The 8947-nt window shown below is 43.6% G+C and overlaps 8 non-coding genes across 8 annotated transcripts; all 8 read right to left on the bottom strand.

Moving 5' to 3' along the window:
* Nucleotides 1-138: 138 nt before the first annotated feature.
* On the bottom strand, nucleotides 139-257 carry LOC136743657 (5S ribosomal RNA). Its single transcript, XR_010815711.1, has one exon. It is a non-coding gene; the product is annotated as a 5S ribosomal RNA (ribosomal RNA).
* A 1066-nt stretch (nucleotides 258-1323) lies between these two features.
* Nucleotides 1324-1442, bottom strand: LOC136743439 (5S ribosomal RNA). The gene has a single exon (XR_010815501.1). It is a non-coding gene; the product is annotated as a 5S ribosomal RNA (ribosomal RNA).
* Nucleotides 1443-2498: 1056 nt separating this feature from the next.
* LOC136743456 (5S ribosomal RNA) lies at nucleotides 2499-2617 on the bottom strand. The gene has a single exon (XR_010815517.1). It is a non-coding gene; the product is annotated as a 5S ribosomal RNA (ribosomal RNA).
* A 1056-nt stretch (nucleotides 2618-3673) lies between these two features.
* LOC136743455 (5S ribosomal RNA) lies at nucleotides 3674-3792 on the bottom strand. Its single transcript, XR_010815516.1, has one exon. It is a non-coding gene; the product is annotated as a 5S ribosomal RNA (ribosomal RNA).
* A 1056-nt stretch (nucleotides 3793-4848) lies between these two features.
* On the bottom strand, nucleotides 4849-4967 carry LOC136743454 (5S ribosomal RNA). Its single transcript, XR_010815515.1, has one exon. It is a non-coding gene; the product is annotated as a 5S ribosomal RNA (ribosomal RNA).
* Nucleotides 4968-6023: 1056 nt separating this feature from the next.
* LOC136743592 (5S ribosomal RNA) lies at nucleotides 6024-6142 on the bottom strand. Its single transcript, XR_010815648.1, has one exon. It is a non-coding gene; the product is annotated as a 5S ribosomal RNA (ribosomal RNA).
* A 1056-nt stretch (nucleotides 6143-7198) lies between these two features.
* LOC136743453 (5S ribosomal RNA) lies at nucleotides 7199-7317 on the bottom strand. The gene has a single exon (XR_010815514.1). It is a non-coding gene; the product is annotated as a 5S ribosomal RNA (ribosomal RNA).
* Nucleotides 7318-8373: 1056 nt separating this feature from the next.
* On the bottom strand, nucleotides 8374-8492 carry LOC136743452 (5S ribosomal RNA). The gene has a single exon (XR_010815513.1). It is a non-coding gene; the product is annotated as a 5S ribosomal RNA (ribosomal RNA).
* Nucleotides 8493-8947: the final 455 nt, after the last annotated feature.

The following is an 8947-nucleotide window of genomic DNA, read 5'->3' as shown; positions in this document are numbered from 1 at the left end:
GGACCGTTTACGTTGGAGAACAAGATCTATTGTATGCCTGTGTATTTGGGGAAGTCAAATCTGAAATAATGATGAAATTGCGTGTATCCAAAGTTAAAACTCGTGATTTGTCGCCCTCTGGTGTGTAAAAGATGCAAAAGCTTACAGCACCTGGTATTCCCAGGTGGTCTCCCATACAAGTACTGACCAGGCCCAAGCCTCCTTAGCTTCCGAGATCGGACGAGATCGGGCGTATTCAGGCTAGTATGGCCGTAAGCCAGGGAGGCTGTCCCTGACGCTCTACTTAAAGGGAAGGCAATATCCGTTTCTGCCGTTCATACTTACAGTTGAACTGTCTCTCTACTCTAAAGCCCGGGACACACCAGCGCGCCGCAGACAGTCCCTGCTAACACGCCACGTTGTGGCAACATTGTGGCAACGTTGTGCGTTAGCTGGGGTGCCACACCAGACCGGAACTATATATTACAAAACGAACACATTGTCTTGATAAAACAGCTGTAATTGAGTGCCTGACACGCCAGTCAAGCGCAATCTTGAGAAGGTGTGCATTTCAGTAAGGATTTCAATTGACATGCAGTATGAAACTGAAAGGAGGTTGCATCACTATGATGCATAACATTGCATGTATTGTATTTTCAAGTGTGTGCATTCATCCTTTTGTCATTTTGTTTTGAAAGCAGAAGAATCATTCAACAGGTTGCTGAGACAAATGTAAACCAGTAAAACATATGAAGAGAAACAAACCTTGAATATAAGTTCAGTTGTTTAAACATTTGACAAACTATGGTGAGGGGGTAAGAAAACACACAAATCAAGCAGCTCCTGTATTTCAATACACCAGAACCCAATATTATTGGCGAGTCGGGTAGTCCATCATCACAGTTCGAGGGCAGGCATCATTTCAGTAATTTCATCCCGTTGCATTCACATCCGTGCCTTGAATGAGATTGAATGTGATCTTTGCTCTCAAGTATGTTCCCAAGTTTTACACTTTCGTGCTTTGCATGAATGGGAATGGAACCGTGTGTGTTGAATGAGGCTCCTTGTGAGCACTGATCTTTGTCCGGTGGAGTTCCTTTTTGTGTTGCTGTAATTGTGTCATTTCTCGATGAGAAAGATTAGGCAACATTTAGTCACTTCTAGCCATGATGCTCAATTTATTTACGAATGTACCCTAGTTACTAGGGACCGTTTACGTTGGAGAACAAGATCTATTGTATGCCTGTGTATTTGGGGAAGTCAAATCTGAAATAATGATGAAATTGCGTGTATCCAAAGTTAAAACTCGTGATTTGTCGCGCTCTGGTGTGTAAAAGATGCAAAAGCTTACAGCACCTGGTATTCCCAGGCGGTCTCCCATCCAAGTACTGACCAGGCCTGAGCCTGCTTAGCTTCCGAGATCGGACGAGATCGGGCGTATTCAGGCTAGTATGGCCGTAAGCCAGGGAGGCTGTCCCTGACGCTCTACTTAAAGGGATGGCAATATCCGTTTCTGCCGTTCATACTTACAGTTGAACTGTCTCTCTACTCTAAAGCCCGGGACACACCAGCGCGCCGCAGACAGTCCCTGCTAATATGCCACGTTGTGGCAACGTTGTGCGTTAGCTGGGGTGCCACACCAGACCGGAACTATATTTTACAAAACGAACACATTTGTCTTGATAAAACAGCTGTAATTGAGTGCCTGACACGCCAGTCAAGCGCAATCTTGAGAAGGTGTGCATTTCAGTAAGGATTTCAATTGACATGCAGTATGAAACTGAAAGGAGGTTGCATCACTATGATGCATAACATTGCATGTATTGTATTTTCAAGTGTGTGCATTCATCCTGTTGTCATTTTGTTTTGAAAGCAGAAGAATCATTCAACAGGTTGCTGAGACAAATGTAAACCAGTAAAACATATGAAGAGAAACAAACCTTGAATATAAGTTCAGTTGTTTAAACATTTGACAAACTATGGTGAGGGGGTAAGAAAACACACAAATCCAGCAGCTCCTGTATTTCAATACACCAGAACCCAATATTATTGGCGAGTCGGGTAGTCCATCATCACAGTTCGAGGGCAGGCATCATTTCAGTAATTTCATCCCGTTGCATTCACATCCGTGCCTTGAATGAGATTGAATGTGATCTTTGCTCTCAAATATGTTCCCAAGTTTTACACTTTCGTGCTTTGCATGAATGGGAATGGAACCGTGTGTGTTGAATGAGGCTCCTTGTGAGCACTGATCTTTGTCCGGTGGAGTTCCTTTTTGTGTTGCTGTAATTGTGTCATTTCTCGATGAGAAAGATTAGGCAACATTTAGTCACTTCTAGCCATGATGCTCAATTTATTTACGAATGTACCCTAGTTACTAGGGACCGTTTACGTTGGAGAACAAGATCTATTGTATGCCTGTGTATTTGGGGAAGTCAAATCTGAAATAATGATGAAATTGCGTGTATCCAAAGTTAAAACTCATGATTTGTCGCCCTTTGGTGTGTAAAAGATGCAAAAGCTTACAGCACCTGGTATTCCCAGGCGGTCTCCCATCCAAGTACTGACCAGGCCCGAGCCTGCTTAGCTTCCGAGATCGGACGAGATCGGGCGTATTCAGGCTAGTATGGCCGTAAGCCAGGGAGGCTGTCCCTGACGCTCTACTTAAAGGGATGGCAATATCCGTTTCTGCCGTTCATACTTACAGTTGAACTGTCTCTCTACTCTAAAGCCCGGGACACACCAGCGCGCCGCAGACAGTCCCTGCTAATATGCCACGTTGTGGCAACGTTGTGCGTTAGCTGGGGTGCCACACCAGACCGGAACTATATTTTACAAAACGAACACATTTGTCTTGATAAAACAGCTGTAATTGAGTGCCTGACACGCCAGTCAAGCGCAATCTTGAGAAGGTGTGCATTTCAGTAAGGATTTCAATTGACATGCAGTATGAAACTGAAAGGAGGTTGCATCACTATGATGCATAACATTGCATGTATTGTATTTTCAAGTGTGTGCATTCATCCTGTTGTCATTTTGTTTTGAAAGCAGAAGAATCATTCAACAGGTTGCTGAGACAAATGTAAACCAGTAAAACATATGAAGAGAAACAAACCTTGAATATAAGTTCAGTTGTTTAAACATTTGACAAACTATGGTGAGGGGGTAAGAAAACACACAAATCCAGCAGCTCCTGTATTTCAATACACCAGAACCCAATATTATTGGCGAGTCGGGTAGTCCATCATCACAGTTCGAGGGCAGGCATCATTTCAGTAATTTCATCCCGTTGCATTCACATCCGTGCCTTGAATGAGATTGAATGTGATCTTTGCTCTCAAGTATGTTCCCAAGTTTTACACTTTCGTGCTTTGCATGAATGGGAATGGAACCGTGTGTGTTGAATGAGGCTCCTTGTGAGCACTGATCTTTGTCCGGTGGAGTTCCTTTTTGTGTTGCTGTAATTGTGTCATTTCTCGATGAGAAAGATTAGGCAACATTTAGTCACTTCTAGCCATGATGCTCAATTTATTTACGAATGTACCCTAGTTACTAGGGACCGTTTACGTTGGAGAACAAGATCTATTGTATGCCTGTGTATTTGGGGAAGTCAAATCTGAAATAATGATGAAATTGCGTGTATCCAAAGTTAAAACTCGTGATTTGTCGCGCTCTGGTGTGTAAAAGATGCAAAAGCTTACAGCACCTGGTATTCCCAGGCGGTCTCCCATCCAAGTACTGACCAGGCCCGAGCCTGCTTAGCTTCCGAGATCGGACGAGATCGGGCGTATTCAGGCTAGTATGGCCGTAAGCCAGGGAGGCTGTCCCTGACGCTCTACTTAAAGGGATGGCAATATCCGTTTCTGCCGTTCATACTTACAGTTGAACTGTCTCTCTACTCTAAAGCCCGGGACACACCAGCGCGCCGCAGACAGTCCCTGCTAATATGCCACGTTGTGGCAACGTTGTGCGTTAGCTGGGGTGCCACACCAGACCGGAACTATATTTTACAAAACGAACACATTTGTCTTGATAAAACAGCTGTAATTGAGTGCCTGACACGCCAGTCAAGCGCAATCTTGAGAAGGTGTGCATTTCAGTAAGGATTTCAATTGACATGCAGTATGAAACTGAAAGGAGGTTTCATCACTATGATGCATAACATTGCATGTATTGTATTTTCAAGTGTGTGCATTCATCCTGTTGTCATTTTGTTTTGAAAGCAGAAGAATCATTCAACAGGTTGCTGAGACAAATGTAAACCAGTAAAACATATGAAGAGAAACAAACCTTGAATATAAGTTCAGTTGTTTAAACATTTGACAAACTATGGTGAGGGGGTAAGAAAACACACAAATCCAGCAGCTCCTGTATTTCAATACACCAGAACCCAATATTATTGGCGAGTCGGGTAGTCCATCATCACAGTTCGAGGGCAGGCATCATTTCAGTAATTTCATCCCGTTGCATTCACATCCGTGCCTTGAATGAGATTGAATGTGATCTTTGCTCTCAAGTATGTTCCCAAGTTTTACACTTTCGTGCTTTGCATGAATGGGAATGGAACCGTGTGTGTTGAATGAGGCTCCTTGTGAGCACTGATCTTTGTCCGGTGGAGTTCCTTTTTGTGTTGCTGTAATTGTGTCATTTCTCGATGAGAAAGATTAGGCAACATTTAGTCACTTCTAGCCATGATGCTCAATTTATTTACGAATGTACCCTAGTTACTAGGGACCGTTTACGTTGGAGAACAAGATCTATTGTATGCCTGTGTATTTGGGGAAGTCAAATCTGAAATAATGATGAAATTGCGTGTATCCAAAGTTAAAACTCGTGATTTGTCGCGCTCTGGTGTGTAAAAGATGCAAAAGCTTACAGCACCTGGTATTCCCAGGCGGTCTCCCATCCAAGTACTGACCAGGCCCGAGCCTGCTTAGCTTCCGAGATCGGACGAGATCGGGCGTATTCAGGCTAGTATGGCCGTAAGCCAGGGAGGCTGTCCCTGACGCTCTACTTAAAGGGATGGCAATATCCGTTTCTGCCGTTCATACTTACAGTTGAACTGTCTCTCTACTCTAAAGCCCGGGACACACCAGCGCGCCGCAGACAGTCCCTGCTAATATGCCACGTTGTGGCAACGTTGTGCGTTAGCTGGGGTGCCACACCAGACCGGAACTATATTTTACAAAACGAACACATTTGTCTTGATAAAACAGCTGTAATTGAGTGCCTGACACGCCAGTCAAGCGCAATCTTGAGAAGGTGTGCATTTCAGTAAGGATTTCAATTGACATGCAGTATGAAACTGAAAGGAGGTTGCATCACTATGATGCATAACATTGCATGTATTGTATTTTCAAGTGTGTGCATTCATCCTGTTGTCATTTTGTTTTGAAAGCAGAAGAATCATTCAACAGGTTGCTGAGACAAATGTAAACCAGTAAAACATATGAAGAGAAACAAACCTTGAATATAAGTTCAGTTGTTTAAACATTTGACAAACTATGGTGAGGGGGTAAGAAAACACACAAATCCAGCAGCTCCTGTATTTCAATACACCAGAACCCAATATTATTGGCGAGTCGGGTAGTCCATCATCACAGTTCGAGGGCAGGCATCATTTCAGTAATTTCACCCCGTTGCATTCACATCCGTGCCTTGAATGAGATTGAATGTGATCTTTGCTCTCAAGTATGTTCCCAAGTTTTACACTTTCGTGCTTTGCATGAATGGGAATGGAACCGTGTGTGTTGAATGAGGCTCCTTGTGAGCACTGATCTTTGTCCGGTGGAGTTCCTTTTTGTGTTGCTGTAATTGTGTCATTTCTCGATGAGAAAGATTAGGCAACATTTAGTCACTTCTAGCCATGATGCTCAATTTATTTACGAATGTACCCTAGTTACTAGGGACCGTTTACGTTGGAGAACAAGATCTATTGTATGCCTGTGTATTTGGGGAAGTCAAATCTGAAATAATGATGAAATTGCGTGTATCCAAAGTTAAAACTCGTGATTTGTCGCGCTCTGGTGTGTAAAAGATGCAAAAGCTTACAGCACCTGGTATTCCCAGGCGGTCTCCCATTCAAGTACTGACCAGGCCCGAGCCTGCTTAGCTTCCGAGATCGGACGAGATCGGGCGTATTCAGACTAGTATGGCCGTAAGCCAGGGAGGCTGTCCCTGACGCTCTACTTAAAGGGATGGCAATATCCGTTTCTGCCGTTCATACTTACAGTTGAACTGTCTCTCTACTCTAAAGCCCGGGACACACCAGCGCGCCGCAGACAGTCCCTGCTAATATGCCACGTTGTGGCAACGTTGTGCGTTAGCTGGGGTGCCACACCAGACCGGAACTATATTTTACAAAACGAACACATTTGTCTTGATAAAACAGCTGTAATTGAGTGCCTGACACGCCAGTCAAGCGCAATCTTGAGAAGGTGTGCATTTCAGTAAGGATTTCAATTGACATGCAGTATGAAACTGAAAGGAGGTTGCATCACTATGATGCATAACATTGCATGTATTGTATTTTCAAGTGTGTGCATTCATCCTGTTGTCATTTTGTTTTGAAAGCAGAAGAATCATTCAACAGGTTGCTGAGACAAATGTAAACCAGTAAAACATATGAAGAGAAACAAACCTTGAATATAAGTTCAGTTGTTTAAACATTTGACAAACTATGGTGAGGGGGTAAGAAAACACACAAATCCAGCAGCTCCTGTATTTCAATACACCAGAACCCAATATTATTGGCGAGTCGGGTAGTCCATCATCACAGTTCGAGGGCAGGCATCATTTCAGTAATTTCATCCCGTTGCATTCACATCCGTGCCTTGAATGAGATTCAATGTGATCTTTGCTCTCAAGTATGTTCCCAAGTTTTACACTTTCGTGCTTTGCATGAATGGGAATGGAACCGTGTGTGTTGAATGAGGCTCCTTGTGAGCACTGATCTTTGTCCGGTGGAGTTCCTTTTTGTGTTGCTGTAATTGTGTCATTTCTCGATGAGAAAGATTAGGCAACATTTAGTCACTTCTAGCCATGATGCTCAATTTATTTACGAATGTACCCTAGTTACTAGGGACCGTTTACGTTGGAGAACAAGATCTATTGTATGCCTGTGTATTTGGGGAAGTCAAATCTGAAATAATGATGAAATTGCGTGTATCCAAAGTTAAAACTCGTGATTTGTCGCGCTCTGGTGTGTAAAAGATGCAAAAGCTTACAGCACCTGGTATTCCCAGGCGGTCTCCCATCCAAGTACTGACCAGGCCCGAGCCTGCTTAGCTTCCGAGATCGGACGAGATCGGGCGTATTCAGGCTAGTATGGCCGTAAGCCAGGGAGGGTGTCCCTGACGCTCTACTTAAAGGGATGGCAATATCCGTTTCTGCCGTTCATACTTACAGTTGAACTGTCTCTCTACTCTAAAGCCCGGGACACACCAGCGCGCCGCAGACAGTCCCTGCTAATATGCCACGTTGTGGCAACGTTGTGCGTTAGCTGGGGTGCCACACCAGACCGGAACTATATTTTACAAAACGAACACATTTGTCTTGATAAAACAGCTGTAATTGAGTGCCTGACACGCCAGTCAAGCGCAATCTTGAGAAGGTGTGCATTTCAGTAAGGATTTCAATTGACATGCAGTATGAAACTGAAAGGAGGTTGCATCACTATGATGCATAACATTGCATGTATTGTATTTTCAAGTGTGTGCATTCATCCTGTTGTCATTTTGTTTTGAAAGCAGAAGAATCATTCAACAGGTTGCTGAGACAAATGTAAACCAGTAAAACATATGAAGAGAAACAAACCTTGAATATAAGTTCAGTTGTTTAAACATTTGACAAACTATGGTGAGGGGGTAAGAAAACACACAAATCCAGCAGCTCCTGTATTTCAATACACCAGAACCCAATATTATTGGCGAGTCGGGTAGTCCATCATCACAGTTCGAGGGCAGGCATCATTTCAGTAATTTCATCCCGTTGCATTCACATCCGTGCCTTGAATGAGATTCAATGTGATCTTTGCTCTCAAGTATGTTCCCAAGTTTTACACTTTCGTGCTTTGCATGAATGGGAATGGAACCGTGTGTGTTGAATGAGGCTCCTTGTGAGCACTGATCTTTGTCCGGTGGAGTTCCTTTTTGTGTTGCTGTAATTGTGTCATTTCTCGATGAGAAAGATTAGGCAACATTTAGTCACTTCTAGCCATGATGCTCAATTTATTTACGAATGTACCCTAGTTACTAGGGACCGTTTACGTTGGAGAACAAGATCTATTGTATGCCTGTGTATTTGGGGAAGTCAAATCTGAAATAATGATGAAATTGCGTGTATCCAAAGTTAAAACTCGTGATTTGTCGCGCTCTGGTGTGTAAAAGATGCAAAAGCTTACAGCACCTGGTATTCCCAGGCGGTCTCCCATCCAAGTACTGACCAGGCCCGAGCCTGCTTAGCTTCCGAGATCGGACGAGATCGGGCGTATTCAGGCTAGTATGGCCGTAAGCCAGGGAGGGTGTCCCTGACGCTCTACTTAAAGGGATGGCAATATCCGTTTCTGCCGTTCATACTTACAGTTGAACTGTCTCTCTACTCTAAAGCCCGGGACACACCAGCGCGCCGCAGACAGTCCCTGCTAATATGCCACGTTGTGGCAACGTTGTGCGTTAGCTGGGGTGCCACACCAGACCGGAACTATATTTTACAAAACGAACACATTTGTCTTGATAAAACAGCTGTAATTGAGTGCCTGACACGCCAGTCAAGCGCAATCTTGAGAAGGTGTGCATTTCAGTAAGGATTTCAATTGACATGCAGTATGAAACTGAAAGGAGGTTGCATCACTATGATGCATAACATTGCATGTATTGTATTTTCAAGTGTGTGCATTCATCCTGTTGTCATTTTGTTTTGAAAGCAGAAGAATCATTCAACAGGTTGCTGAGACAAATGTAAACCAGTA

This window comes from Amia ocellicauda, unplaced genomic scaffold (genome assembly GCF_036373705.1).
Source record: "Amia ocellicauda isolate fAmiCal2 unplaced genomic scaffold, fAmiCal2.hap1 HAP1_SCAFFOLD_80, whole genome shotgun sequence".
NCBI lineage: Eukaryota > Metazoa > Chordata > Actinopteri > Amiiformes > Amiidae > Amia > Amia ocellicauda.
The sequence above is the reverse complement of the archived record's forward strand: the minus strand, read 5'-3'. Positions and strand labels throughout refer to the sequence as shown.